This window comes from Suricata suricatta, chromosome 6, assembly GCF_006229205.1.
Source record: "Suricata suricatta isolate VVHF042 chromosome 6, meerkat_22Aug2017_6uvM2_HiC, whole genome shotgun sequence".
NCBI lineage: Eukaryota > Metazoa > Chordata > Mammalia > Carnivora > Herpestidae > Suricata > Suricata suricatta.
The window spans coordinates 85,768,998-85,795,219 of record NC_043705.1 but is presented as its reverse complement, the minus strand read 5'-3'; the positions used below and the strand labels follow the sequence as shown (position 1 = coordinate 85,795,219).

General features: G+C 50.0%; 1 protein-coding gene across 3 annotated transcripts in view; it reads left to right on the top strand.

Moving 5' to 3' along the window:
- Positions 1 to 4,736: 4,736 nt before the first annotated feature.
- HRH2 (histamine receptor H2) overlaps positions 4,737 to 26,222 on the top strand; it is a 77,817-nt gene continuing 56,331 nt past the window's right edge. For all 3 annotated transcript variants that reach the window (XM_029942829.1, XM_029942826.1, XM_029942828.1), the window contains exon 1: positions 4,737 to 4,837. The gene's annotated coding sequence lies outside the window, so the exon portion shown is untranslated. The remainder of the gene's footprint in view (positions 4,838 to 26,222) is intronic.

Genomic DNA, 26,222 nt, shown 5'->3' with positions numbered 1-26,222 from the left:
ACTCAGGCTGAATGCATCATTTCTGACTCTGGATTCCCACAGAACATTCTATTTTGTGAGTGGAGTGCACCAGGGGAGCAGGCTGGTTGAAAGATGGGGCTTTGGAACCTGTCAAGTAAATTCCCCAGCTAGCTGTGGGACCTTGGAGAAAACTCTGACTTTCTGAGCTTCAGTTTCTTCATCTATAAAGGGGTGCTGGCAGGAGGGGGCGGGGGAGGCGGGTAATAGATGTATCTACCTCACAGGGCTATGGGTGAGAATTAATTGAGATGATTTATGCAGAAAATCCAGCACAGGGTACAGAAGATGGTATATATCCAACAAATTGTGTTGCTTCCTATTTGTAAGCCAGAACTGGGGCATCTATAAGCTTGGAGACACTAGGGAAATCGCCAAATCTAGGCTCTCTGGAGTACCCGCCATGGGGTAGGGCACTGTCAGCCCTGAGACCTTTCCTAAGCTTCTCTCAAGATTCAGAGCACATGATGGCCAAGAAACTGCATCCCACACTTCCCACTTACCATCTCAGGTGCCATACCGCAAACCCAGAGCCACCCCAGATCCCAGGACAGAGACAAGAAATAACCGATGAAAAAAAACAGTGGGTTTCGCCGGAATTTTCCGCAGACCACTTTAGTAAATGTTATCACTATGCCATGTCATTCGTTATCTTAATTGTTGCAATTTTTTTTCGATGTTAAGCTGTCAGACTCGGCAGAGATTACTCATTCAAAGAAGGCACGTTTTTTTTTTTTTTCTATTTTGGTCAAAGAGTGGTTTGGGTTTCCTCAGAATAAGAAGCTTCTTCCGTTTCCTTTGAAAGATGGCTTTTATTAAGTATTCAGAACAAGGAGAAAATTTAGGCTATCAGATCCCAAAGCCCTCTTATAAGGTGGGGAGCCTCTTAGTAATAACGATAACTTCCTATAAGATGAATGTTTTTAGTATTTTCCAAAGGTTTCTCAGATCTATGGCAGAACTGGAAACTTTAAGAGCTGCAAGGGGTTGCAAATGTCATCCCAGACTGTGGGGTGACTCCAGCAATCACTGTAGTACTAACTTGCTTTGTAGTGTATGAAGGGTATCACCTCTCTGTTAAAATCTTTCCTTGGCTGCATTTAATTTAGGATGAAATCCACACACTGCCCCATGGCCATCTCCAACCACTTGCCAACACCATCTCCCAACTACTCTCCCTCTCCCTCATGAACTCAGCCATGATGAACTTGTCCCTACCTTGGGGCATTTGCACTTGCTACTCTTACTACATGGGAAGCTGCTCCCTCTTATCATCATAGGCCTGGCTGAGGTTAAACGTCATGTGCTAAGAAAATCCTTCTCCACCCATCATTAACAAAGCACTTCCCCCAGGCCCTCTCTATTACATTATCCTGCTTTGCTTTCCTCCTGGCAATTACATTTGGCTGAAATTACACGACTTACTCATTGCCTTTTTCCTCCTCACATTTCAGACCCTTGTCTATCTTGTTCCTTGCTGTATTCCATAGTTAACCCCCGGGCCTGAAATATAGTAGGTCCAGTCAGCATGTGTTGAATGAATGAATGAATGAATGAATGAATTTATTATCCATTTCTTTTCTCATCTGAGACTCCTTTAAACCCTTTGAGGCAGATATTACTGTTAGGCTTATGTGATGGTCAAGGAAATGAGCTCAGAGACTTGACCTGAATTCCTCCCAAGGCCCCTTATCTAATTCATTGCTTTGTGACAAACCACCCCAAAATTTACTGACTTAAAACAACAGAGATGCATCAATTCCCTCAAGTCTGTGTGTGGGCTGTGTGGTTCTTCTGCGGGTCTTGCCTGTGCTCACCATGTGGCTGTGAGTGCTGGGACAGCTGGCCATCTCTCTGCATGTGACCCTTCATCCCTGCTGTCAGAGCACTGCTCCAAGACAGCGAGCGCTGAAGCACCAAGGCTTCTTAAGGCCGAGCCTCAGAAGTCACAGAGCATCACTTCCATTGGGTTCTGTCGGCTAAAGCAAGTCACAAGGCAGGCCCAGACTAGGGGAAGGGACGCAGTTTCCACCTCTTGGTGGGGAGTGCTGCCATTTCACAAAGGAGTCTGGGCCCAATGGTTGTGGCCATCTTTGACCATCAATCACAGCTAATAAGTGCTGTGATTAGCTAAAATCAGCTTGACTGCACCACTCAGGAAAGAACACCCAGGGCCCACAATTTTCCTGTGACATCAAATGACTCCAGAAATCTGAATGGCCTACAACAAATTCATCTCTCAATTACATTACACATCGACTGCAGGCTGGTGGGGGGTCTGGGGCTTCACTCCGGGACCTAATGTGATACAGCCTCTCCCTGAAACACTGCCTGATTAGTAGCATCAGTCTCAAGACAGAAGAAGACAGTGATACAGCAGACCCTTGCTGTCGCAGACCCTGCCGCACAGAAGCGACACCAGTCCCCTTTAGCAACACATCAGTAGCCAAACAGGTCACAGACACAGCATCCTCCCTCTAGGAGAGGTACTGAATCGGAGTGTACAGTAACCTCACCCACACAGTGCCAATTTTCCTTTTTGGGTCCTTAAAAAAAATTCTTTACAGAGCCCAAATCTGTCTCATGCTATTTCCACCACAGCGCCACGTGCTGGAGTCTCATCTGCTTCCTCAGAGGACCCTTCAGAGAGAGAGATTGCTGGAGACTTCACTTTTCCACAATACATACCCGGGCCTTTCCACACACACCCCCTCCCCCATAACCTGCCACAGCTTCCCATTGCTCACAAGATCAAGTCCAAACACCCATCCCTACAGTGTCCTTAAAGCTCCCCCCTCATCTGATTCCTGCTGATCAGCCCACCAAGCAGCACTCCCTGGATGCCCAAGGCCATTTGGTGCCCTACACCTGTCTCTATGCTGTTTCCTCCAGCCTAGCGGCCCTCCTCACTTCTCCACTCTTATCTCAAGACCATCTTTCGCCCCTTGGCAGGTCAAGCCGCTTTTCTGTTTTGTAAACCTTTTCATTATAGTATTCATTCATTCACCTATTCCACCAACATTTACCGAGCATTTACAACTATGTACCAGCTACTCTTATAGGCTCTAGGGAGACATAGGGAACAATATAAACAAGGTTCCTACTCCTTCACTCGTTACATTCTGGTGAGGTAAAGCAGACAATAAGCATTAAAAACAAATTTTTTTAAGATACTGAGAAGTGCTCTCATTAGACTAAAAAGGGATGGTATAAAACACACTGTGGTAAGGAGGTGACTGCTTTCGGTAAGATGAGCAGGCCTTGTGGCCTCTCTGACACTTGAGCAGCGAGGAAGATGGGGGGAGGAGCATTCTTAGCAGAAGAAACAGTCTGTGCAAACGGTCTGTGGTATGGTCCAGTGTGACCTGTTCCAGGAACAAGTAGGAAGTCACCATAGCTGAGGCACACGGAGTGAGACAGAGGGTGGAAAGGTGTAAGGTCAGAGAAGTGGGCCAGAACGTGTTGGCAGTGGTAGGGAGCTTGGATTTTATTCTAACTACTACAGGCAGTTGTGGGAGGGTTTTAAGCAGGGGAGTATAGGGACAAGATGTGATTTATGCTCTTGTAGAGACTGCCTATGCTGCTTTGTGAATTGTAGGTGAGCATGTGTGGAGTCCACTAGACAGGCTGGGAGGCTCTTGCAAGATACTGGTGACTTGGATGTATGGCTCACAACACCCTCCCGCAGAAGCCATGACCTCAGAGCTCCAGAGGACTGTGGTCTTAGTCTGTATCCCAGCACAGAAGCCCACGGTGACAGAATGGCTTAGTGTGGCCTATGCATCATCATCGGCATGGCTATGAAATGTATGGTCAACTGAGCCAGCATCCTTGGGCTCTCCTTTGCAAAGCTTCTACACAAACTCCCTTCCTCATATAATGTTCCCCAAGCAACTAGGGGCAGCCCATCTGACTCACTGCCTCTTGTACTCGGGCTGACTACTAAGGGCTGGCACAACACCCTTGGCCATCCTGCCCCCACCCCCCACCCCCTGGAGTTCCCTCCATTGAGATCTGTGTGGTTAGCACAGTAGCCTTGATATCTTGATATTTAAGAGTTGATTTTCCCATTTGAACCTCCATTTTCCATACCCCAAAGCCCCTCTTCCCAAGACCCTCCCTCCTCTCTACCTCTTCTCTCTTTCTCCATCCCTTCCTTCAAGTAGAATGAATCCACTCTGGGATTTTCTGAAGTTCCTCTAATCCCAGAATTATCCAGGCTCTCCCCCTGAAACGAGACCTTTCTCTCTCTGTAGCCTGATTCCAGGTGGTGGGGTGCTGGGCACCCATGCTGAGGATGCCACCTGATCCCTGGGCCACAGCTGGGAGTTCCCTTCCACTCCGATCACCGCACAGCTGGACCCTGGGTCCCAGTTTGAGCTGTAGGGGCAGTGGGTGGAAGTGAGGAGGGAAAATGAGGAGGGGGGTGACAGAAAGAAAGGGGAAGGGGGAGCTCAGAGCCAGAGAGAGAAGCGAGGAAGGTCTCGGAGAAAGTGGAGGAGCGCGGGGGACTGGGAGTGTGGGGAGTGAGCAAGGCGAAGGAAGAGAGAGTGTGTGTGCACGGAGGCGGGAGGAGGGAGGGAGAGAAGAGGGGAGCAGCAGAGACCTGGAGGGAAGGCAGGGAGGGCGGGAGCTGCAGAGCGCGAGGAGGAGCGAATTGGGGGCGGAGACGAGGAAGTGGGCGCGAGCCGAGGGGTGCAGGCGGGGCGCCCGCTCCATCCCTGCCCCGAGTGAGCGGAGCCGGCGCGGAGCCGGCGCGGGCGCAGGACTGCGGCGAGCCCGGAGCCGAAGCCGGAGCCCCACCGCGCAGCAGCTCAAGGTAACTCAGCCACCGCCTCCCCACGAGGCCTGGGCTCGGGGTGGGGTCCCCGCCGCATCGTGACCCTGACCCCGGGTTCGAGCTCCGGCCCCCCCAGCCTCGGGGCTCACTGATTGCGCCTGACCTTGGGGGGTTTCCTCTGCCTGCGAGCCTCAGTTTCCTTCTCCGCGGCGGGGTCGTGTGCACGCCAAGGGGGCGTTGCAAGGACGGGATGCAGCCCCGGTTCACAGCAATGCTCGGGGCACGGGGTGGGGTGTATTGCCCCACCTGCCCCTGTAGGGCTGTATTTGGAAAGTCCACTTGCAGCGAAATAGCTCGTTTTGTCCCTGGCTCTGAGCGGTGGCATTTTCTAGGGGCGATTTGTCTGCGGGAGCGTGGAGACACATTCTAATGAAGGAAAGCCAGTAGAGGGCTGGGGGCGGGCGGGAAGGGGCTCCGAGTTCCTCAGGGATCCCAGGCATCTGGCCTTCGTTCTCCTGGGCTACTGTATCGAGAACGGAGCCCAGTTTCGAGAACGGAGCCCAGTTTCGAGAACGGAGCTGGGCTCTCCTGTCCCGATTTGCCTCCAGGATCTGCTAGGCATGTGGTCTTGGCTAGGAATCCCAGTTGGCTGACTTAAGTAAGTGCCGTTGACCTTGACCATGTGAATCTCAGTTTCCAACCCCTGCGAAGAGGGGTATGCCAATGCCCCCTTTGAGAAAGGCTATGAGGGTAAGAAAGTGGGGCAGGAAAGTACCTGCAGGTTGTGGTGTCCCCCCCGTGGCACCTGTCATACCCTACCTTCGATGGCCAGAGTCCTGGTTCTGGTTGCCTCCTAGGAACTCATTTGTAAGGGCCAGGTCCCTTCTGGTCTCCTTTGCGGGAGGTGGCCAGTGGCCTGGCTGGGCATGAAGCAGGGCCCAGGAAACTGGGATGGGGAGCAGGAGCCTGATTGTTTTCTAAAACATGAAACCTGCCAGGTGACAGTTTCTGTCCTGAAAGACTCCTGAGGGAATCTCTCGGAGCCTCCATGTCTTACTCATAATGGGAAGTTATAAATTCATACTTACTAATGAGGTCCCTGTCAATGGAGGTTATGAAAGGCAATTAGATAGATTACATGTATTGACATCTTTGACCCTGAAATATGACAAGAATTGAATGGAACGAGAAATAACATTTCTCCTGCCCTTGCTCCGTGCAGGCCTGGTACTTGGTGCGTTGTGTATACAGTGTTGGCTACAGCCTGCACAAGGATCCCAGGAAGCTGGTGTCATTAAACCCCAACATTACAGACAAGGAAACCGGGTCTCACAAGGGTAAAGGGTTGCCACATGGTCACCCCGGTAGGATGTGCCAGTGCTGGGATCAGTCCCAGATCTGCTGGACTCCAGAGTGCTTCTGATGATATCACAGCGACTCCAAAATATGACTGTAAAAGGTGTCCAGCATGGGGCCTGACCCCTGGTGGGGGCCAAGTCTGCACTAGTTTCTTGTTCCATATGTAATAGGAAGAGCTGCTGCGTAATCACTGGAGAAAGTGAGTCTGAGTCTAGTACTGGGCTTGGGGTACCTTTGCCTAGTGATTTCTCTAGGGGTGATTCTCTGGAAGGAAAGATGGTCATTAATCAACACCACATAGAAAGCAGATATCAGGCTGACTTACCACAGCCAGCCTCACTTCCTTTGCCAGCTAGTCCCAGTTAACTTCATCATTATTAACCTTGGCCCAGGCTACTTCTCCTGGCTTCACAGGCACTTTTTGTTCTCCATCCTCTGCTGACAATTAACTAAACTGACCCTCCCAGTGGATGTGTCCCAGGGGAAAACAAGGCCAGCTGTGGTCCATCTACACCAACTCCCAGAGAAGGATAAACAGGATTAAGGCCCAATCCCAAGGATTTAGTGCAGTTTTGGGGAGGAAATCCCTGATGATGGGGAAATGGGCACCCAGCTATGGGAAAATGGGTGTCCCGGCAGGCGAGAGAGGTTCCTTTCCTAAAAATGGTTTTTTTCAAAAAAATAAATATTTATTCATTTTTGAGAGAGAGAGGTTGGGGGGGGAGAAGGAATGTGAGTGGAGGAGGTGCAGAGAAAGAGAAGGACAGAGGATGCAAAGCTGGCTCTGTGCTGATAGCAGCAGGGCTTGAACTCATAAACAGTGAGATCATGACCTGAGTTGAAGTTGGACACTCAATAGGCTGAGCCACCCAGGCGCCCCTTTGCCAAAAATGTTTTAAAAGCAGGGAGGACATCCAAATGAAATGATGGGATTGTGAACAAAGGCTCTTTCAATTGCAAAGATATTCATCAATAATCAGAGAGTGCCTAAATGTCAAATAGGGGATCAATTAAGTAAATTATGGGACAGCCATGTGGCTACTAAAAATGGAGAGTTTCTAATGAAGGGGGACATGCCTATGCATATGCATATAGAGGGCATGGTTAGGAATTAGAGGCAAGCGCGTCGAAAAAAGACTGGAAGGAAGTAGACCAAAGAGCATTAATAATATTAGCCAGTGGGGCGGTGGGATTATAGATTTGTTTCCTGACTATAATTTCTGAACTTTCTGTATTTTATGCAATATGCTCATTAGCAGACACAGAACTCTCTGGCTTCTAGGGACAGTATAACCCACCCACTCCTGCCTCCTCCTGGACAGCACTCAAGGCAGGGCTGGCACATGGACACTTATCAGTGACAAGTCCACCTCTATGTTGAAGCCTGGAAGGTCCCTTGGAAAAAAGAAAGAATACTAAATTATTATTACCAATAATATCTGATATTTGTTGTATTCTTGCTCTGTGTTCACGATAACCCTACAAGGTAGGTACTATCAATATCCCCATTTTACAGAGAAGAAACCAAGAGTCAGTAATGCAGTCACTGGCCCAGCATCCCACAGCATTCAAACCCAGGCTGTCCAGATCCAGAGCCTCCACCCCTAACCGGAGTCAGGAGGCGTGGGCACATTCAGTTAGCTCGCACGTGAGCACTAATCACAGAAAATCTGGGGGAGACAGTGCATCTCCCCCACCTGACAGCTGAGGAAATGGCTCAGTAGTGACCTCCAAACAAAATGTGGTGTATCCATGAATGGAATATGAGATGCTGGGGACCCAAAGGCCCATAAGGTGCCGTCTCCACACAGCTGTGGGCAAGAGCGGTACAAACAGTGTGCCCAGGGCTTTGATGGGGGTTTGTTTAAGAAACCATGAAACTTTAGAGAATGAAGGGTGAAGCCTCCCCAGAAGAGATGATATTGGAAATGATTCCGGAAGGATAAGCAAGAATTCACCTGGTGGGCAAAAGGGGTTAGAGCAGCGGTTCTTAACTGGGGTCAGTTTAGTCTGTTGGGACTGGGGACTGGAGACTGATTGTCACAATGGGGGAGGGAGGCTCTGCTGACATCTAGTGAGGAAAGGCAGGGGAGCTGCTAAACATCCCATGATGCACAAGACAGCCTCCAGAACAAAGAATTATCCTGTGCAAAATGTCAGCAGTGCAGAGTTAAGAAACCCTGGGGCTGAAGAGAAGGGCATTCTTGAACATCGATCCGCCTGTGCGAGGTACCCCCAGATAATCACTAAGTGCCTCCTGTGTGCTGGGCGCTTTGAGCCTGTGACTGCACTATTGGCCCCCCTGCCGCCCTCTGCCCCCACCAGCCTCTGGAGGGGTCTTTGATGAAATGAAAGCATTATACGGATGTAATTGACATACCATAACATTCGCCTACTTACAGTCTACAAGTCTATGGTTTCTAGTATATTGTGCCGTCACACAATAGTGTGTGATAGTATACCGTCACCACCATCTGACTCCAGAACATTTTCATCAACCAAAAGAAACTTTGTACCCATTAACTGCCCTTCCCTGTTCAGTCCTCACTCCCACCCAAGCCTAGGCAACCACCAGTCTCTTTTCTGTGTCTATAGAAGTACCCATTCTAGAAGTTTCATATCAGTGGCATCAAATAACATGTGATACAATGGAATAATATATGGCCTTTTGTGACTGGCTTATTTCATTTAGCGTGTTTTCAAAGTTCACGCATGTAGTGACATGTATCGATACTTCATGCCTTTATTTGGCCAAAATAATATTCCATTCATGGATACACCACATTTTGTTTGCCCATTCATCAGTTGATGGGCGTTGGGGTTGTTTCTACTTTTTTGGCTCTTATGAACAATACTGCTCTGAACATTTGTGTACAGATTTTGAGGACATATATTTTCATTTCTTCTGGGGATATTCCCAGGAGTAGAATTGCTAAGTCATATATTAATCCTATATGTAACCTTTTGAGGAACTACCAGAGTGTTTTCCGAAGCAGCTGAACCTTCCAGCAGTGTATGAAGGCTCATTTCTTCTCATCCTCACCAACCCTTAGTGCCCAACTTTTGGATTCTGTGGGTATGACGTGATATCATCATGGTTTGGACTTGCATTCCCCGGATGGCTCATGAATTTTAACCTCTTTCCAGGTGCCTGTTGACCATTTGTACATCTTGTTTGCAGGACTGTCCACTCAGATCAGAGTCAAAAGTTTGCAGTGTCATTGCCTTACTTAGACTAAAAGGCAAACCCTGCCAAGGTCTACAGGGCCCTGTGTGATCGGGCCCTGTGTGCTGCTTCAACTGCATTTCTGCCCACTCCCTGCGCTCTGACCACACCGGCCTCAGGCGGCAGGCTGGTCTCATGCATGGGCTATTTTCCTCCACCAGATCACCCACAGTGTGCGTAGTAGCTCTGGGGTGAGCCTCACAGGGGCCTTCCTTGTCCTCTCAATTTCAAGGCCCTCCTCCCCTCCCTAGCACATCTCAAGGTTTCCTTTGATCTTTTTTTTTTTTTCATGATCTGATAAGATCCGGAAGAACTGGGCTCCAGGCATGACTGTACCTTTCATCACTGTGTGACCAGGGGCAAGCCACTGTCCCTCTCTGGGCCCCAGCTCCCCATCTAAAACCAGGCAGGGGCACACTGGCTGGTCTCATAGATCCTTTCTGACTCTGTCCTTTGGTGCCAGTTTCCGTGTGACCGCACTGCCAAGAGGGCGTGGGCCTGGCGCCATGGCAGTGAGAGAAAGGTGGCCGGAGCCAAGTTGGTCACAGATCGGAGCAGGCAGCATGGCTGATTATCGCCAGCCCCGTGGGGACAGTCTCCAGGAGCACGCGGCAGCCTTGACCTGGTGCCCAGTCTCCAGGAACAGCAGGAAGAATTGTCAACAGCTCCAGCCAGGACTGGGCACTTTGGCCACTTTCAGCTCAGCAATCACCCACCTTGCCTGCAAGGATAATCTTCTAGCCTCCAAACCTACAGCCCTGGGGGAATTAGGGCGGGATTCCCAGACGCCGGGTCCAGAGGTGAATGGGAAGATAGCTCCGTGTCTACGGAGCACTGCAGGTGGAGAAAGAAGTGTACAGAGGCCCTGAGCCACAAAAGCTGCAGGCGTACTCAGGGCATGTGGTACAATTAACTAGGTTTTGCCGGAGGTGAAAGGAGCAGTGGAAGGAGGTAACAGAGGCGTCCGGAGGGAAGGATCCTGCAGTGTCAAACTGAGGAGTTTGGACTTTGTCCTGTAGGCTGGGGAGCTACACAAGGATTTTAGGTCGAGGACTGAGGTGACCAGGTTGTGTTTTCTAAAACACAGATAGGGGCGCCTGGGTGACTCAGTCGGTTAAGCCTCTGACTTTGGCTCAGGTCAGATCTCACGTTCTTGGGTTCGAGCCCTGCGTCAGGCTCTGTGCTGACAGCTAGCTCAGAGCCTGGAGCCTGCTTCCGGTTCTGTGTCCTTCTCTCTCTGCCCCTCCCCCTTTCATGCTCTGTCTCTATCTGTATCAAAAATAAATAAAACATTAAAAAAAAAACACAGATAGTGTGGAGGCCAGTGGGGTTGATGAGGGAGCCAAGACCTGGAACGTAGTCAGGATGCTCCTGCTCCTGTTCAGGTGAGCTGGGACCAAGGCTGGAACACTGCAGCTGGAGAGAAGGGGACAGATTCAAAGCTGTTTGGAAGAAGGCATATGAGGGGGGTGTGGCTTGAAGGAGAAAGGGGAGTCTACATAATGAACGATGCAGGAACAGTGGACACCAGCCTCCTGGGGTCCTGGCTATAAGAGAGAAGCCACAAGGAGCTAACGTTTGAGCGTGGCACTATCCAGATGGCTGAGGGATGGAGGACCAGAGGCAGCAGCTGGAGCGGGTGCTCCAGACTCCAGATCAGGATGTGCAAAGGCACTGAGGTGCGAGAATATTGAGAGTTGAAGGGAGGGTGAGACTTTCTGGCTGGCTGGTGCACAGAGGGTGTGATGGCAGGAGGGAAGGGGAAACTGAGGCTGTGGAGGATGGGAGAGGCAGAGACACTGACATCGTAGGGCTGTTAGAGCCCAGAAGTCCAGCTGCAGAAGCACTGACTGCCACGGCATGACGCAGAGCGTCCACTGTCACGAGAGAGCCGGTTGCTAGGGTTGGTCAGCCCTCTCCTGGACTCCTTCCCACACTCTCAGGACAGAGGTGGTGAATGTCAACCTGACTTCCAACCACAAGGAGGGCAAACTCCCTGAGCGATTGGCCAATGACTTTATGTCGATCTGGATCCAAGTTCTAAAAGCAGTAATGGAAGAGGGTGGGTGGTTAGAAATGGAAGTAAATTCTTGGGGCCGACCCGGTTTTCTGAGAACACCAGGAACTTGCTGAGCTCCTAGCCAGCAGCTGGTAGAGGGACTTTCACAAGGAACCATAAGAAGATGTTAGAGAGAGAGAAAAAGAGATTTCATTGGAAAGTTTAGAAATTTTACTTTAAAGCCAGGAGTTTTCATTTAAAATCCAGGTTTCCAGCTTCTCTTGAAGAATGTGGCAATCTGGTGGCATTGACCCATAGTGACCACAGTGACCACTGTGCATCCTCTCTCTGGGTGACCATTTCCACACCCCTACAATCCTGCAGTGGGTATAGACAATTCACACACAGCCTGGCTGGCCCAGGGGACCCTCGGACCTGGGAGGCAGGACAAGCCTCCTGGGTTTCCCTTGCTCTGTGTTCCCTAAACTGGTCCCGGGACTGGACAGTTCCCTAAACTGTCCTTAGGGTGAGCTCCATGGGAAAAATGAGGCAGGGTGGGAGTGGGCCCTGGACTTTATTTGGCTTGTTGGAGACTCAGTAATCCCCTAGTGCTATTAGTTCCAGCGCATGCTGGTGGACTCAAGTCAAGTCTACCATTAAGACTTTGTACTGCCAGCACAAATTCCCTTTTTTTAAAAATGTTTATTTATTTTTGAGAGAGAGACAGAGACAGAGACAGAGCATGAACAGGGGAGGGGCAGAGAGAGGGGGAGATACAGAATCTGAAACAGGCTGCAGGCTGTGAGCTGTTAGCACAGAGCCTGACGTGGGGCTTGAACCCACGAATCACGAGATCATGACCTGAACTGAAGTCAGATGCTTAACCAATTGAGGCACACAGGTGCCCCCCAAATTCCTTTTTTTAAGTAGCAACTTGAACAAATGTCCACAGAGCCCACTGGGGAAAATAATTACTGCCTTTGCTAAAGGTTTATTAGACAGTTATGGGGTTGTTTTTCTTTTCACTTTTTGATTAGTGAAAACATTCATGTGGCCAGAAGTACAGTATACAAAGGAGCCTCATCCCTCCCTGGCCCTCAGCTGCCCAGTCCCCTGCCCAAAAGAGGGGGTCACTTCTGTCAGTTCATTGTGATATATCCTTTCAATTTTCTTTTTTTTATTTTTTAAATATTTTTTATTACTTTTGAGAGAGAGAGAGAGAGAGAGAGAGTACGAGTAGGGGAGGGTCAGAGAGAGGGAGACACAGAATCTGAAGCAGGCTCCAGGCTCTGAGCTAGCAGTCAGCACAGAGCCCAATGCGGGGCTCGAACCCATGAACCGTGAATCATGACCTGAGCCGAAGCCAGATGCCCAACCAACTGAGCCACCCAGGCACCCCTCAAATTTTCTTTATGCAAAAACATAGGCACTTTACGTATATACACATCTGTGCGTATTTCTGACGTGAGAGGAGCATATCTGCACCTTTGTGTTGTTATTTTAGTCACTGCAGAATTAATTCCCAATGTAGAAAAGTTTGAATAAAGAAATTTGGAAGAAGACAGTAATAAGTCATTGTACCACCAACCAAAGAAACCCACTATTACCCTCCAGCCTGCGCCTCTAGAAGTAGGTTTTCATTGTTTCTCTCTCCTGTAGGTTAACAAGGTAGGAGTTCTGAGCTACAATCATCTTCTATGTACACTTTCAATCCTGCTCTTTTATTACTTAAATAGAAGAAACATTTCCCCTTCTTATTTCACAGTTTCTAAAACGTGATAGTAATAGCTTTCAGAATTCCATGATGACATAATTTGCTCAACCAGTCTAGTTTTAAACACCTAAAAGTCATTTCCAATATTCAACTGTCGTAAATAACACCGTGAGGCCTACAGTTTGTGATGCGTTTGGGCGGGGCTGGCTGGTGATATATTTGGGGGGGGCTTGGTTCCCCAGGGCAGGGGCTAGGAGCTGGGGGTGCTGCTGAGGGCACAGCAGAGAAAGGGGACATGGCGAGGTCATGGAAGGAGGAGGGACAGGGCAGGACGGAGCCCAGTGAAGAGCTGGAGGAAGCCAGGTTCTGCCTCAGGCCTGGTGCGGAGTGCTTGTGAATCACGTAGGGGGTTCACCCTCCCTCAACTCCAACTACTAGGGTTTTCCATGCCTCAGCCCATTTATTCCTCACAATAGTCAGATGTGTAGAACCTGTCATCATTTCCATTCTGCCCGTTGAGGAGGCTGAGGCAGAGAGACACCAAGCCAGGGCTTGCTGTGACCGCAGAAAGGAGCGGTGGGGTAGCTGGCCCTAGAAACGCCTCGCTCTTAAGCCTGCACCCTTGTGTGGTTGAGATGATTATCCCCGTTTCACAGGAAAGGGAATTGGAGCTCCAAGCCGAGCAACCTGGCTGGAGTTGCCTCACTGGCAAGTAGCAGGGCTGGAATTAGGACGCGCTGTGGCTGGTGGGACGGACCCTTCGTCTCACCGAGCTTGCGGGCTGAGGGGAGCACAGCCCCATTGGGCCTGGCAGGCTGGCTGGGCCTCCCATGAGCTGCCCCTGCTCCCACACTGTCCCCAGGGAGACCCCTGTGTACTTGCAGTGCTCATGTCTTCTCCCCATCTGACCACTTTAGGTGCCTTCTTTCCCAGAAAAGGCAGGACTCCAAGTCCAGTGTTTTCTGATAGAAAAGCAGAGAGTGGGTGGAGGGTGCAGGAGGGGAGAATGACATTTGCTAGGGGGCCACCTCCCTTCTAGCGCCATCCCTTTGTGTCACAGCTCATCTTCCCAGCGCCACATGCTGTGGTATCATGCCCTATGTACAGATGGGGAAACTGAGCTCCAGAGAGGTTCCCTGCTCCCTCCCCTGACATGGTGTTGGCTTCCCAGGTGAGGAAAATGCTTCCTCAAGGGCAAGGCGAGTGGTCTGGAGGGTCCCCGAGTGGACTTGGATGGTCAGTGGCACAGATGCTCGCACATGTCCAATCCTACAGTAGGAGAATACCCTTCTCAGTTCTTCCCACCTTCCCCTCTCTATCAAAGGGAAAGCGTTGTTTGGTGCTAATCCGTCTTAAGCGCCTCTGCAAGCAGGCCAGCCTGCCTTTCCACCAGGGAGAGAGCCTGCTCTCTGGGCAGCAGTAGCTGCGTGGAATTTAACATCGATTGTGTTTTCGCCGCATTGATTTTCAGGGTGACCTATTTGAGGGAAAGGGATCCTGCTGATTATTACAGTGATAAAAACAATTCATTTTGTAATAAATTCAGACACGTTAAAGAAAAATAGTAAGCGGAAAAATAAATCACAACCAGGGCTGGCATTTCATGAGTTTGGCAAAAATCGTGGAGGTGGCACATGAGCAACTGAGGTGTGGGAAACACAGCGGGTGTGGACAGGGTAAGCTGTTGGGAACAGGAAACTGCGAGGGCTCTTCCTGCCTCTGACCTGCTGTGTGGCCTCGGCCCAGGCAGCTGGCCTTTCTGTGCCACATTTGCAGAACTGGGTAACGGAGACTGCCCTGACTGCCCCCAAGAGATCTGCAGGGCCCAGAATGAGTTAACGGGCATGCGGAGGGGCCATGCTAGGTGGGAGAGGACAGGGGGGATTGTGTAAGATAGCCAGTGTGTGTGGATGCTCCTGGCAAACGTTAGCTGTTTGCTGCTCCAGTCGTTATGGGACCGGGCTGGCCGCACGTCTTGCGCCTCTAAGAGCAAGCTGTACTTTGTGGGGAGGCTGAAACCCAGAGTGAGGTTGGTGAAGGAAGAATGGGGAGGGAGGGAGGTCCCGTGTTCGTGGGGGCGGTGCTGGCGCCAGGCTCCTGTGGCGGCGGTGGCTGCTGCAGGGGCAGGTGCAGGCGGTAATGGCGATGGAGGATGGCAGCAATGATGGGCAGGGCGGTGGTGGCAGTGACAGCAGCCATGACAGCAGAGACGATGGTAGTGAGCCCAGGTGGAGGGCGCCGGGGCTGTTTTATATAAAAAAGCAGAAGTGCAGGAAAACAAAATGCTCTGTCGGACTGCCCGGAAAGGGGGATTTAGATTTGGGCTGTGGGGCTTCAGAGCTTTCCAGGAACCTACAAAGATGTCTATAAACTCATACAGGCACACCCAAGTACCAGATTCAAAATACAAAAAGAAAACCACGAAATTGAAAGTAATAATTGCTTAATGGGCTCTCTACAAATATAGCACTATCACGGCTAGTCAATGGCAGCTCGTTATACCAAATAGCTAAGTACATATTCTCTTTTCTGTGGAATATGCATATTTTGCAATGCACTTGTTATTTGGCGGGGTATGCCTCCAAAACAGAGAGTGTATAGGGCGCTATGTGTTTGTAAATGGCTGTGACTGATTGGCAAATTATTTGTAAGATAGTGACTCCCCCATCACTGGAGGTATGCAAGGTGATTGGGGATGACTATCTTTCAGGGATGCTGAACAAGGGTTCTTGACCACCAGGTGGCCACTGAATGTTGTTTCTACCCAGAGCACTCCTATTGTCTTATTTTGGGAGCTCATGATTCCATCCTTCCCACCCCCTCTACACATACACACATACATAAAGTTGCTGGAAGAAATCTTTGAGATATTCTAAGGCCATGTCCTCACTTTCTGCTAAGGAAAATTAGGATGTAAAACATGGAGGTAACATAGCAAGTCAGAGTCGTACCAGGGAGTTGAACCCAGAGTCCAAATTCCCAACCCTATGCCCTCTCCACCCAACACGTGGCCCCTGTGCAGTCTGCCCCTGGTTGCCAAAGATTTGGGCCCACTTACAAACTTTGGCAATCCAGGGTCTCACCTCCCTCAGAAGAACCAAGGCAGGGGTTTCATTTGGCCCAGTCCATCCCCTGCCGCAAAAAGTCCTTCCCCAGGCCTTGCCCACACTTGCCAAGCCGCTGCTGGCTGTGGATCTTGGCCAAATCACAAAACACCCTAAATCTCAATTTCCTTATCTAGGAAATGGAAATGAATAATGGAATCCACATAATAGGGTTGTTGCAGAGATTAAATGGGATAAAGTATATAAAGTACTTAGAACGCTGGTTGGCACTTTGGAAGTACCCAATAAATGGGATATTATATTGTTATGATGGTTGTTTTCAACATGCATTTTTAGTCAATCCAATAAGTATTAATTGAGCCCTCATTAAATGCCTGCTAGGGAGCAAGACAGAGTGGATCCTGGCCCTCTGTGGAAAACCAAATGGAGGGGTATGATAGAAGGTGAAGAAGGATGATTCTGAGGGCCTGGGGGTGGGGGCAGCCTGTGCAGAACTGATGTTTGTGCCAACACTGGGACAACCAGGTCGGTAGCACATCACATAACAGGCGGAGCCCCAAGGAGGAGCAAGTGACAAGTCCAAGGCACTGGAACAAGGTAAGGGTGGCTGAGTGCCCACTGAGGCCTGGGGCATAGCATAGGAGACCAGATAGGTAGGGCGCAGATCCCGTGGGGCCTTATGAGCCAAGGCGAAGGTGTCATGGTATAGCATTGGCAAGAGAGAAGGGAGCCAGCTGAGACCTGTCCTCAAAGTCCAGGCAAGAGGGGCAGCTGGGTGGCTCGGTTAAGCATCCAACTCTTGATTTTTGCTTCGATCATGATCTCAAGGTTTGTAAGATCGAGCCCCTCATTGGGTTTTGCCCTGACAGCTCAGAGCCTGGTTGGGATTCTATCTCTCTCTCTCTCTCTCTCTCTCTCTCTCTCTGCCCCTCCTCTATGTGCACACAAACTCTCTGCCTCAAAATAAGTAAATAAATTTTAAAAAGAAAGTCCAGGCAAGAGATGATGCCAGCTTGGACTGGCAGCGGGGGCCAAGGAAGGTAGCCACACCTTAGATACACATATTTCAGAGGGAGATTCCCTGGGCTTGCGGGTAGGCGGGATGTCAAGGATGATGCCTAAGTATTTAGCTGAGCACCTCGGTGGATGAAAGGGAAGCAGAGGTGGAAAGGAGAACTGGGGATCTCTCCCAGCCCCACATTTCCCAATTTTACATGCACTTTGTGCCCTCAGTATTCAGAATAGGGCCAGAAGGCAGCCTGGGAGCTGGACCTACCAGGACAAGGGGGGATGGGGAGTTATGCTGAATGGGTGTGGACTTTCTTTTTGGGGTGATGAACCTGTTCTGTAGCCACAGCATTGTCAGTGTGGTGAATGCCCCTGGACTGTACACTTGGAAATGGTTAATTTTATGTGATGTGACCTTCGCCTTGATTGAAACAAAAGGGGAAGGAGAAATAAAGCCTTTCTCAAACAAACAATAATAACTGAGGGAATTTGTTGTCACCAGATGTGGCTCGGGTTCCCACATCAACGCCTGGAAGAGGTCAGGCAAGCAGCACAGGGCCCCTTACTGGGAAGAAAACACCTGTGCAAGGACTGGTCACACACTCAGGGAGTGAGCCGGGCCAGATGCTTATCTTGGGCGGGTGCGGAACCTATGGGCCCTCGGAGACCGTAGAACCGGGCTGGCTCGCAGCCCGCTGCCTGCCTCTCTACCTGCCGTGTGCACTTAACAAGTGACCTCACCACGCTGAACCGTTTTTCCAACAGGAATAGTAATCATCTTGGCCTCACAGAGATAGGAGATTATCTGTAGGAGCTCAGCACATAGAGTGATCTGTGTCCCAGCTTCTGGTCCAGGTCACCTTCTTCCTAGGTGTGATGCCAGAGTGATAACATTCATCATAATGTCCACTTTGCCGCCGCCATCCCACGCTGGACTAAGGAGGGGGTGGGGCTCTTCCCAACCTGTGTCAGGCTGCCCCAGATCCCACACAACGTTCGGGTCTGTTCACCTCCCAGCCTATGCAGAGGGGCCCCACCGGGGATGGGGGGGGCTTTCTTGGAAACGACACTCTTGAGGACAGAAGCAAACACGATGACTGGCTTTGGGCCCTTGGAGGAAATGAAAGTTGGGACCAGCACTTAGATGACTGGGAGTCCAGGACCTTTCTCTCTAAGAAGAGTCTCAACCAGAAGTCTTTTCCTGCCTCCAGGGCTTTTACCAAGCATCCAGCCCACTGCCGTGAAGGAGCTAGAAATCTCAACCACAAAAATGAAAGACCAAGGTGAATGTTATTGTGAAGAAGGAATTGTGTTATGATGCAAATGCCCAATCACACCATCTCCTTGAAAAGCCCAAAAGGCCATTTCTTTCTCCACAGGAAAAACTAAATATATAGTGGCCCAGAGTCCCTACTCTGGAGTCCGACAGACCTGGATTCATATCCACTTAATAGTGTTGAGACTTGGGGCAAGTTCCTGAATTTTTCTGAGCTCTCATTCCTGCATTTGTAAAATGCAGAAAAGATCTCTTGCTTCAAGATGTAGTGAAGAGTAAATTCAGTGGTATTGACAGAAAGAGCCCTAAGCATTCTATATGCGCCAACGAGTAAGACCTGTGTCCTCTGTCCTCATCGATTGTTGGCTGACTGGGATCAGGAGAGCTGCGTTCCCACATCTGCTACCATTTTCCTGGGCTATCTTGGGCCTATTGACTGAAGCTTTAGTGGCTCTCTCTTGCCTTCGGAACTAAGTTCAAACTCTCTAGCTCTCCAGCCCCAGCTCCACCTTCCCCCACAAGAATCAGCCAGAGAGGCTGGCAGAGGCCCAATCACACAGGGTGTGGCAGGCACAGTTATCTTCACACTAACCACAGGGGAAGCCGAGGAGGGGCATGGCATGACCAATCTGACTGCAGACCTGTGCAGTGATTGTTCGGGAGCGGGGAGGATGGTCCCTGAGGGCATGGAACTTGGAGTGGAGGATTTCTTACAAAGGGGCTTGTGGACGAGCGGACATAGCGTCAGCCCTGGCCTGGAGCCCTGACCAGCCATGTGGTTGATCCTGCCCCTCAGCACGATCTGATCACCCAGCTTTGATGCCTCTCTGTGCTCCTCCCTCTGCCCAGCATACTCTGTCCCTTCCCTCTTCCACCTGTCAGACCATGTGGCTGTTAGGTGCTGAAAAGGTGATACATGCCCAAGGTGAAAAGATTCAAAAAGGTCACAAAGGGTGCATGGCTCACCCCCAGGGCCCTGCAGGAAGCCGCCCAGCTTACCCTTTTGGCAGGTGGCCTTCCTGAGCCAGCCACGTGTGGATGCATGGGTACACACAAACATTCCCCCACTGGGTCCATGCTTGGAGACATCCCTCAGGGGCCCAGACAACCTACTCAGTCTTTTGGATGGCATCACTGCTTTGTGTCCTCTGCACATTTACACCATTTCCAGCTTTTGCTAACACAATCAGCACTGTGGAGAGTCACAGGACAAATTCCTGGAAACACAACTGCTGGATCAGGAGTCTGAGTGTTCTTAACACTAATGGGGTTTTCCAGGCTTAGTAAAAGGTCGCCTTCCATACATGCGATCGAGCGCATGCACACACACAGCTGTCACCTGCCACCAGCCAGGGTCAAACTTCATTGTTCTGAATTCCCACAGCTTCTTCTTGCCCCGCCATGGCCCCTGTTCCCCATTGCTTGGCTGTGTCTGAACTGCAGGGGCTGGGACCCGCCGTGTTCACTTTGTTTGTGTCCCCTGTCCCTGCCCACAGCTTCCCTCAGGCTCCTGAGTGATGGTAAGAAGGAGCCCCCAGGGCTCCTAGCACATCAGCACTTCTTGAGTGGAGCTGTACATTGGCTGGCACCTGGAAATGGGAGGAAAGGACCCTGGGAAGACCAGGTTCATTTCCGTTCCCACCATCTGAGCCTTAGTCATGTTTGTTCAGCATCCCGTGTGGGTATGGCCACTCTGGAGCTTGGAAAGGCTTGTCTTCCTTCCTTAAAGAATGAAAAGTTGCCCCCCTGACACAACTCCCATTTTGTGGGCCCCTTTGGGACTCTGACAGGGACAGAGCTCCGAGGGCCTGGTGCTGGGGCCACATTCTGATGCACTCTGCAGCAGGTGCCTAGGACATTTGAAATGGCCAATTATAGGGGGAAAGTTCTAAGAAATTATGGCTCGTAAAGACAAAGAATGGCCTTTCCAGAACCCAGTGACTTATTTGTCTCTTAGCCTACAGTGGTTACTGGGGGTGGTCAGCAGGGCCCAGCTCAGGCCCACTCCCACTGCCATACCCCACCCCCACTGCCACACACCAGCTCCTGGTGTAAACAGCAGGGCAGTGAGCCCATTGCCGCCTCCAGTCACATCACTGCGCTCACACTCTCCTCTTACCCCCAGAAGCCTCAAATGGCTCTGGGGTTAAAAATCCACCATTTCCTTCCTGGGAGCTTTTGTGGGAGCTGTTCCCTCTCTGTCTGGAACCTGTGTGTCCCCCATTTTTATTGAGTTGGCATCTAATGTCTCAACTCAACTATCTTCTCCAGCCTTTAGTAACTAATTCCTGGGCCTGATCGGGCCTCTCATTATATAGTCTTCTTGTTTTCTTCTATTTCCCCTTTCTATATATAACCCTTAGTAGAACCAAATTAAGTGAGCAATTCTATAGCTTAATTGTAAGCGCGCTTGGTGCTGGGGAGTGTTTCTGAGTGACCCTGAGCCACCTGCTTCTGCCCCCTCACCATGCGGAGTGGGATCACAGCCCCAGACCAGTTTTCTGGGGGCGGAGGGGGGGCAGAGAACGAAGGTGACTTGCCTGGAACTTCTGCTTATCTGAGGCTGGGAAAGGGCCTCCAGCTGGGCCACCCAGCAGAGGGCGGAGGTGGTGGGGCTCGGGGAGGTGAGAGAAACCCAGGGTCCCCCTTACTCTCCCAAAGTCTTCTGGGCTCCTGAGTGTTGTAGGAGACCTCCCTCCCAGAAAGAGGGGCGGGGTACCTGCACTGGCGCCCTTGTTAGGAAGAGCGGCTGAGGAGAGACAGGGCAGTGGAGGGGAGGGGACATGGGGCTGGGAAGGCCTTCAGCCCTGAGGCAGCAAGGGATGGCCTGAAGGAGCAGAGGCCAGCAGGGGCCGATGCCTCTGGAAGTCCTCACGAGGTAGGGGGGCACTGCCCAAGAGATAACAATCCCCCTAGGAGTCCTCTTCAGAGAGTGAAAAACCAAAATCGGGGAGAGATCCTGTACTAATCCAAAACCACTTCCAATCTCAAATAGAAACTGTCAAAATCTATAAAAAAAGCGCACCAAGCGCGCTTAAGTTAAACATTCGTCTCCCCCACTGCAATAGAAGCTTCTAGATGTGTCTGTCATGCTCACTGCTATATTTCAAGAGCCCAGGACAGTGTCTCCCCTTGGAAGGCACTCAGTAAATAATATGAAGTGGTCATGGATGCTATGTCCTGGCTATGCAGGTTTAGACAATAATACAAATAACATTTGGTGAGAACCTACCATGTGCCAGGCAGTAAGTATTTTACAGACCCTGCATTTTCACATCCACCATGTGAAGGAGGGCATATTATTTTACAAATGTTACGAATTAAGAAACTAAGGCTCAGAGAGGTTGCAGTAAAGTACCCAGGGTCACAAAGCTTTTATGTGACAGCACTGGAATTGGAACCCGGATCTGTCCAAAATCCTTGCTCTCAGCCCCTGGGCCTCCCCTTCATTTCTCTGTGTGTCAGTTTTTGCAGAACAAGAATAATCCTACTTCACAGGATTGCCTACTGGTTCACCCAGGAGGTACCTAGCATACAGGCATTGTCTGATGAATACTGTTGTCTTTTCCTTGTGTAAAATTATTGCCTGGAAAATCAGATTCATCTGTCAGGCCGGGTGAGAAGCCCAATCAGACAAGCCTTAAATGATCCCCAGCCCCAAATTGCTGGCTGCTTGCACACAATGCCAGCTCTCAGGTGGCTGTGCCTTGAACATGGGTACATAAACCTTGAAAGAGGAACTTCATTTCACTTCCCAGTGAAAAAAGAAAAGAAAGTGCTGGTCTCAGTTCGATAACATTTCAAAGGAAGGAAACCTGCGCCTCTAGCCTACTGGCTTTTCTAGAGGGCCTCACCCTCTCTAGTTAGCAAACAGAATCTACCACCAGTACATTTCTTCTGTGAGGAACAGTGAGAGGGAAGTTGAGGCATGAGGTAGAGTTGGGTTTGCCTCTGGGCTACCTCTGTGCTGGTGGGGTGACCCCTTGACCATATTCTTTGTGCTGTGTAGGAGGAATGCAGAGGAAAATGATATTCTTTTTCCCACCCACCACAACTCAGTTCCTGGGGAGACACATTCTGATGCTGAATCACCAATGACCCCCTAAAAGGAGAGTATTCTGGGGACACTGAAAACCCAGCATTCTACCCAGTGCGCCCCAGAAAGCACAAACCTGTGCCAGAGATGGGTGGAAGTGAGAGGGCAGAACAAACACCTCTGGACTTCCTGGACGAGGCAGCAGGGGAGGCCAGGTCTTGAAGGAAGAATAAGGGCTCACCAGGCAATAGAAGAGAAGAGGGGCATTCCAGCCAGTGGGAACAGCATGTGCAAAGGCACTGAGTCAGAATGGGCTTTCAAACCCAGGAGGAATTCAACGTCACCTGCACTGTATTTCTTAAAGTGTTGTCCTGGATGGGAAAGTGCACATGGCAGACAGAAGCTGAGACTAAAGAGAGAAGACAGAACCAGGTCATGAAGAACCTTGAATGTCACGTCAAGGATCTAAACTTAGAGACCAACCGGAGTTAGTAATGGAGAGCAATCAGCCCTCCTTCCGCACAGAGCCCAGCACGGTGGGTTTGAAAGACATCAGAGAGTGCAGTGAGTGCATTTATCACGCTGAGCCGGGGCACTCCGGAGGGCTAATTGGCCAGCACGGCCCCGCAGAGCCTCGCTCTTGGTTATGGCTGCCTTTGCTAGATGATCGCTGCAGGTACAGGTCAGAAGCCTTCCTGGGGACAATGCAGGGTACTGCCACCCTGAGCAGATTCTCCCAAAGGTGCCTTTTCAAAGGCTATTAAGACAAAGTCGAGGAGAGGAAACCGTGCGACTCACTGACATCCGCAGTCAGCCTGCAAGATGGGTAGAGGAAGTGGCTGAAGCCTATTTCAGTGACTTTCATCTACTTTTCACACACACACACACACACACACACACACACACGCAGGCATGCATGCACACATGTGCACACTCATGTACTTCATATACCCTGTACCTCTCCTGTTATATAGACAATAGAAAATGTTGGATAGATGGATAGGTTGATAGGTGGATAGATGGATGAATGGATGGATGGGTTGGTGGATGGATAGATGGATGGGTGAATGGATGGGTGGATGAATGGGTTGGTGGATGGATGAATGAATGAATGGATGGATGGATGGTGGGGTGGATAGATAGATGAATGGATGGTTGGGTGAATGGATGGATGGATGGATGGATGGATGGATGGATGGATGGATGGATGGATGGATGAATGGATGGGTGGATGGATGGGTTGGTGGATGGATGGAGAGATGGATGGATGGGTGAATGAATGGATGGGTAAATAGATGGTTGGGTGAATGGATGGATTGATGGATGGATGGATGGATGGATGGATGGATGGATGGATGAATGGATGGGGAGAAAAGTGGGCAAGATCCAGACCCTGTGAGGAGGGCACACAAAAAGCCATATTAACACTATAAGGCAGCAGGTGCCAATGGTATAGCTTCGTACAAAGTACAGGCATTCAGGAAAACTCCAGGGTGTTTGAGACTCTTGAAAGGAGAGTAGTTAAAATGAATACAGTAAAGAGCAGGGCTCCAGATGAGGGAGACAGCAAAGGCAGGTGTGAGAAGGTATAGTCCACTTGGGGAAAGGCTGGACTACCTGAATGGCCAAGACAGGGGACAAGTATGGGGGTGTTTGGTGAGCTCCAGCTGGAAGGATGGGTTGAAGTCTGAGAGAAGTACAGGCATAAGGCAGGCTGAAGGGGTGTGAGCTGAGTCTGAACCCAGGTTCTCTGCTCACTTGCTAGGGCTGTGACATCACTTGGCCTCTCTGAGCCTCACTCTCTCAGGCATTAAATGGAGCAGTGATTTCCCTCACTCTTGAGTATTGTGAGGATGAAATGATATTTCATTTAATATATCATCTCATCATGCCCAGGGCTATCCTACAGTAAGAAGGTGCTATGATTCCTCGAGCCGTCCCCTGATGCTGGACACTCTGATTGTTTCCCACTTTTTGCCGCTCGCAAATCCACTTGCACAGACATCCTTTATAATCTTAGAATGATAGAGGCTGTATTGTCACAGCCTAAGTTCTCAAAAGAACACATTAGGTTAAGTGACCTAGAGGGGTATCCTTATACAATGAAGAAATCAGGGAAAGAAAGTTGCTCCGTCACGTGTAGTATGTGTGCCTGTGCCCACATAGATGCATAGAGAAAGAACGGAAGGTCCCCATCACGCCAAACAGTCAGCAACAGTCACCTTCCGTGCATGAGGGTCTTGGTGTGTGATAGCTCAGACAGTTAGCCCTTCCTGTATACCTCAGCATACTTGCTTTACTGCAATAAGTACGTCATTGCTTCGGAAGTTTGAAAGGAAAGTTCAAGCAAGTGTTCTTTATGTTAGCTGTGATGATGAAAATAAAGACGATGATTTTGTGGTGCCATGGGCCTTCAAGGGCAGTCACTCTACCCAGAAGGCATGGGTTGTATTAAGTTCCATCCAAAAGCTCCTGCCTTCATGAAAGGTTACCAGAAACTTCTGGAACACTGGGCTGCAAAATAGAAACTCATCAGAGTGGTTCTTCTTTGAAACATCATGAAAAAAGCAACCGCCATTCCTCTGTTCGTCATTGTGCCCCCGGCAGCTGGAACAGCATTTGCCACGCTGTTAAGTTCTGAAAGAAATATTTTCTGGAAAGAACAGACAGGAGGAAGAGAAGGAAAGGAGAAGGGAGGGCAGATGAATTTTGAATGATATGAGAGGCTGCTTCAGTTCAGATTTGAAAACTGCAAACGTTAATGAATACATTGGTCCAAGGGCACCAATACCTATACCTGTTAAGAAACTCAGATTAAAAATTGCTTTCAGAAATAGGGATCCTCCAAAAAAGATAGCTTTGCTGCTGTCCCCCCTCCCTCTGGTTAATTAAATGTACCAGTGAGATCCATGCTGCTTGTGTTATTTATGTAATGAAAAGATCTTCTAAAAATAATACCCAGAGGCCCAGCTCACAAGGCCTGGTGGTTGAACCAGCTGGAGCGGCAGAAGGTGCCCAGGAGCCGTGATCCCTGCACCAACACAGTGGTTACGATTAAATGATGCTTCTCATATTCAGGTTGTAAAACCGCTCCAGGCCAAAGCCTAAGAGAGGCTTAATTTCTGTCACATGGCGATTAGCTTTCTTCTGAGAGGGGTCTGCTGTCAGCTTGATTTCTGCACACTCCCAGGTCACAGTAGATTGCCTGCTAGCTGCTGTCTGGAAAACCAGGATCAGCTTCTGGGAAAGGGAATCAGCAGGGCCTTAGCTGTGTTTCATCTGTGGAAATCCTAGGATACCACCAGGAGGAAGGGATCTCTGGGATTTAACCAGGAAGCATTGTGTATGCAGCCATTCTGTTGAAGTTTGCATTGGGACAGGTGGAAGGAAGGGAGGAAGGATGGGAGGGAGGGAGGAAGGAACTGGAAACCACCAAAATACTCGTGATAAGGGCATAATAGAATAAACCTTGGCCAGCCACCCAATGGGCTTCTGTGTAGCCATTGGAGAGATTGAGTGAGCTCTGTGCTGGCTACCAACCACATGTGCTGCTAAATAAGAAAAGTAAGATTTAGAGACATGTTCCGAGCGGGTGTGGACAAGGCGTGCCGCTGGCAAACTATGACAGCAGGCTAAATCTCACCCCGTGCCCAGTTTTGTGCAACCTGTGAGCTAAGGATGGCGTTTACATTTTTAAATAGTTTGGAAATATTTTTAAAAAGAGTTAGAAGGGGCCTGGGT